Consider the following 4711-nt stretch of genomic DNA (forward strand, 5'->3'; position numbering starts at 1 on the left):
GAGCCAACTCACACCAATTGTATACATGGGTCTCTTGAGGAATAGCTCCCCTCTTGCTCCTTGCTTGAGAGGTGAGCCACCCACACATTAAATGAAGCTCCTCACTCTTTCACTTCCACTGCATGGAGGCTGCTTCGTATGGCAAGCCATTCGTGGGTGCTGCTAACACGATGTTAATTTACCTGCAGAGATGCCAATATAGGTTTCTGAGCATATGAAGATGCTGAGGTGCTGCTGGCCCTAATAGGGGATTCCAAAGGCTGGGAGAGAGCTGAGCTGGGCTCTGCAGGATCCTAAGTAAGTCTCATGGCCATTATCTGGAACAGGTGTATCATCAGGTCAGGATCAGGCCCAATCATTCTGCATCGTCCATGGCGGCCATTGTGAGCAGCAGGGTTGCAGATGTCACAATCTTCCCTGCTACAGCGAGATGTATTATATTTCTTTTAAAATTATAGTAACTGTTTCTAAGTTTGCATCTATACACGTAAATGAGCATGTGCACATGGAAACAAATGTCTTCTTTTGCATAAATGGTTACCCTAGGCTGCACCAAAGGACCGCAGACTGAGACCCTTGCAAACTGTCAGAGTAGACAGTACTGATTTCAATGAACCCGTGACCACACAGCTTCCTCTCCTCCTGAGGAAGAGGTTCCCACAGTGGTGTGTTTGTATGGGGCCTTTTTCCTGGGACACCAGTTTAACCTCATCAACCAGAATGCCTAGGCTCCTGGTGCTAACTTTCTTAAAGAATTGGCTAGTTGCTGCATGGAATGCAAATTAGTTTAGAAATTAGTTTCGAAGGGTAACCTCTAACTACAAAATGATGGGAGCTGGGGAACAACTTGAGAAAAACTGGTATACCGGTTTGAACATTGGGGGACCAGGGTTCAAATTCCCACCCAGCCATGAAGCTCATTGGATTACCTTGGGCCAGTCACCGTCCCTTAGCCTAACCTACCTCAGAGGGTTGTTGGGAAGATGAACTGGGGATGAGGAGAGCCATGTACAGTACCTTGAGCTCCTTGGAAGAAAAGGTGGTACATGAATGTAATAAATAAAGGCAACAACTGATTGACGCACACCTGATCAACGCGCAATCATGCATGTGATCAAGATGCCAAACCCGGAAGTGACCAGAAAACATCACTGAAGCATCACTAAAAGGACAGAAAGGGGGTGGGGCAGAATGCTTTATGCAGGCCCCACTGACATTCATGGGGGCCCAGAATGTAACCCAAATGCCAAATGAGGATTGCCTGTAAATAAAAACAAGTACTTAGAGTACATACCAATCCATAGAAATAAAAACAGATTTTGCCACCCTTTAACTGCCAACCTTTTCTCACAGCCAGTGTGCTTAAAGAGATGAATTTGTCCCCCTCTCCATGCCTGTATCCTTTCTATTTATTCTTATGGATGGTGTAGGCACTTGATTCTGCAGAATGGCAGTGGGGTTGGGGTGTTAATTTATCTGGAGACTTTCCATCATGGAGCACAACGAATGGCAATGCTCTTGTAGATGTGGTTTCAGAGCTTGCTTGATACAGTATTTTTTAAATTGCCATCTTGGATGAAATGGTTAAATGTAAATGCAACCATGTATTGACTGTGGGTGGTGATGCTTCAAAGTTTTCATGTGATTCTTGCCCACTGTCAGACACAGACTTCCAAACGGCAAGGGAAAACAACCTGTCTCTTGTGATCAATAGCTCTTGTCTTGGGCTATTCTGTCCTTTGTGCCTTTTTCTTCTCCAGCATGTCCTATTTACTTGCACTCAGGGAAAGCTAAGCTGCAATTAAGATCAAAGAAACAAACAAACACAAGCACACCAATGGCAGCTTGTGACGCTGGTTACGTAGCTTGGACTGGTGCGGAGACTTGTCAGTGCTGGTTGGCTTTTACAGCTTTGGAGAAACTAACACACTCTGGAGAGTCTCCGTTTGGTTAGAAATATTCTGCTGTATTTTCCATCCTTCTGCTTTCAGTTGTTAGCTACAAGCCTATTTTGTCTTTCTTAGGGCACAACCCCCCACCCTTTATAAATTTCCTTTATCTACTCAAGGGAGATGCCTCCAACTGGCAGAGGAGAAGAGAATCAATGGGTCAGCTCTCTCTCTAAACCATTAGCCATTAACCACAGATTACAGACCAAAGGACCCTTTCCATTACGCAGTATTTGTCATCTGTAACTATCTATACACATTACGTACAGAAAAAAACATATGTGGACATTCACCGTATCATTTCCTATATGGGAATATAATTTGTTAAGAAGTTTAACCTTTCTTTCTAGCTAGCTAATGGGTTTCACTGAGTGAATAAATAACCAGTGCCTTATAATTTTGGACATAGTTTTAGGGAATGATAATCCATTTAAAACCATCGTCACCCTCTGGGCAGTAAGGTTAACTTGTGAGTAAAGCATTCCTAACAGCAGTGACAGTGGCTTCAGAGACCAAAGGAAAACAGGTACGGTATGTAAAATCTCCCCTTCCCTCTGTCCTAATTTTGCTGACATTTATATCTTCTCAATGTCACAAATATTCCAGCATAGAAGTACGCATTTGGAAAACAGTGTTGTGATGCTGATTCTGGAGACACTAGGTCACCCGGTTCCCTCTCACCTACTTTCAGATTATCCGGTCTCTTAGACATTGATCCTGGAGACAATGAAAAATACTGGCAGGTAAGTGTTTACAGCATGGATGTGTTTTTGGTGATGCTCCTCTGATTTTGCATTGTGTGTTTTTGCAGCATAACCCATTTGATCTGTGGCAGATAATGGGCAACATTACTAGCCAATTTAGATCCCATTCATGCTAGGACTAACTTCAAACATCTGGAAAAATTAGACCCCATTCATGCTGACTTTAAACAGGCAAAAGAGCCCCACTGGCTGATAAAAGTGTTTGTGACTAAGCCCTGCTCAGGATCAAGAGCTTCATAAGCAAAAGCTTGTTTACATGTGAATGTGGAGCCAGCGTACCTTTCAAGGTATATAAGGATCATGCTATGTCTCTCTGAACAGGCGAGCCAAATCAACAGCAATGTTAATGAAGTTATGAATGATTAACAAGGATGCCAGTCACAAGGAACCAATCCCACCATGGATTAATCTACACCGGATTTCAAAAATGGAACCGCATCAATATGTAGGCTATATATTAATGGTGTGTTACTCAGCTCGGCTAACTGAGTGATTGAAGTTCTGTATGCACTAAAGATGTATCATTAAAATAAAGATAGTTAATAATTCAAGGTTTGCTACTCTCAGGCAGCACCAAAGCTGAGAAGAAGAAGCTCTATCTAGCTAGTGCCAAACTCTACAATTCTACCAATTCCTAGATTTGGTGTTTCAAAGGTTAATAAAAGTTTTGTCTTGTTACCAGAAAAAAACAAACAAAAAACGTGGGGAGCAAGAATTGTGGACCTATTTTGATATAGAAGAAGATTGTCCTACACTTTTCATAAAAAATGACAAAAGCTTATCGGTTTAACACTGACTCCCTTGTTTAGATTTTTATGGGAAAATAAGACAATTGATCAAAAGAAAACTGAACTGTCAATTTCAAGGAGAAAAACCCATTCATAATTAACAGCACCTTTAAAAACAAAAACCAAAACCCTCCTAATTGTGTTAAGTTGGATACAGCCCATAGAAACAATTTATAACTAAGCTGCCCTTCCCAGGCTCTGTGGGGCTACAACAGATCACCACTAGACTAGAGGACAAGAGGGCAGGTCTTTTTCCCAAGGGCTCCTTTACTGGATTGTGGGAGACTGGTGTTTGTTTTGTTTTTTCCGTTCCTTTCAGGCTTTCTGCTATGCTGACTAAGAATCCATCTGAAGCGGTGTCTACCTTGCTTCTGTTAAATCCACATGAAGGCTGTTACAACTTTAGACAGGGATAATGTGGGGCTGAGTAAACATACTAAGAAACTGGCAAGCACCCTGGGACATCTCCCATAGAGGAAACACCTTGAGAGCCTCTTGTAGGGGATTGAGAAGTTGGTGGGTGGGTGTGGCAGTGCCCAAGATCACCCCTTGGGTCTGCCTTTTCTCCTATAGAAATTGAGGTGCACTTGGGTGAAGTAGATCCCTTCAACATTGCACCCACTCTTCCTAGGGCAGTGAGTTTGAGTAAGATCTTGAGATCAGGAGCTTTTGGGTTGATCTCCCTTCCCCAGAGCAAGTTGGCAGGGTCTGTCTTTAGTTGCTCTTACATATAACAATTTAGGTGGGCAATAGCCACTGATAAACAAGAAGCGATAGGTGAGCAATAGTCATTGATTAACAAGATCAGTGTGACTGGAGCATGACTGCAGAGCTCTTTCCTTGACCTGAGCTTTGATTACATTAAAAAGGAGGATTAATTCAATCAGTGAGATGAAAGGCAAATCATTGTTAAACATTGGGTAGCCTGAAGGTGCTGACATCTCTCAATCCCAATAGCATTTATTTAGTTCACCAAAGAAATATATATCTATATATCTATGGAGCATGCATGCATGCAAGCAAACCCACCCTCCACATTTCCCCCTCTTTCCTGTGAGGGGGGAGGACGAGGAATGCTCTCCATGAAGTAAGAGCCCCCAACCATACTATTGGAACTTTTTTTGTGTGTCTTCCAAATGGGAGTCTCAGGAGAGCTTAAAAAAATTAAAAGGGAGGAGGTTAAGAAAGGAGGGGGGCGAATGAGAGGGGT

The 4711-nt window shown here is 42.7% G+C and overlaps 1 long non-coding RNA gene across 1 annotated transcript; it reads left to right on the top strand.

Annotated features, from left to right (window-relative positions):
- The first annotated feature begins 723 nt into the window (after positions 1-723).
- Positions 724-3264, top strand: LOC114585093 (uncharacterized). The gene is made up of 2 exons (XR_003703806.2): positions 724-2692; positions 3035-3264. It is a non-coding gene; the product is annotated as an uncharacterized LOC114585093 (long non-coding RNA).
- Positions 3265-4711: the final 1447 nt, after the last annotated feature.

This window comes from Podarcis muralis, chromosome 1, assembly GCF_964188315.1.
Source record: "Podarcis muralis chromosome 1, rPodMur119.hap1.1, whole genome shotgun sequence".
Lineage (NCBI taxonomy): Eukaryota > Metazoa > Chordata > Lepidosauria > Squamata > Lacertidae > Podarcis > Podarcis muralis.